We start from the raw sequence: 450 nt of genomic DNA, 5'->3' as shown, positions 1-450 counted from the left end.
GCACCCCAACACTCTGCCCCAGCCCGGAGCCCCCTCCTGCACCCAAATTCCCTCCCTGAGCTTGCACCCCGCACCCCAATCCTCTGCCCCCTCCCACACTGAGAACCCCTCGGCCCCAGCCCAGAGCCCACACCTCCTCCCAAACCCCTACCCCAGCCCAGTGAAAGTGAGGGTGGGGGAGAGCGAGTGACAAAGAGAGGCGGGGATGGAGTGAGTGGGGCGGGGCTTTGGGGAAGGGGTGGGGTAGATCCTGGGTTGCCCTTAAATTCAAAAAGTGATCTTGGGCATAAAAAGATTGGAGACCACTGATTTACATTTTGTAAATGGGAAGCAAAATGAACTGTGGCTTGTGTTCAACAACAATCCAGATAAGAATTACCAGGAACTTCGAATGTACTTTAGACAAGTTAAAGTTGGGCCATGGAATATAGTTCGGTGGCACATACCAAA

The sequence above is a fragment of the Terrapene carolina genome, unplaced genomic scaffold, assembly GCF_002925995.2.
Source record: "Terrapene carolina triunguis isolate 2854851 unplaced genomic scaffold, T_m_triunguis-2.0 Scaffold58, whole genome shotgun sequence".
Lineage (NCBI taxonomy): Eukaryota > Metazoa > Chordata > Testudines > Emydidae > Terrapene > Terrapene triunguis.
Note: the sequence above shows the minus strand (reverse complement) of the source record.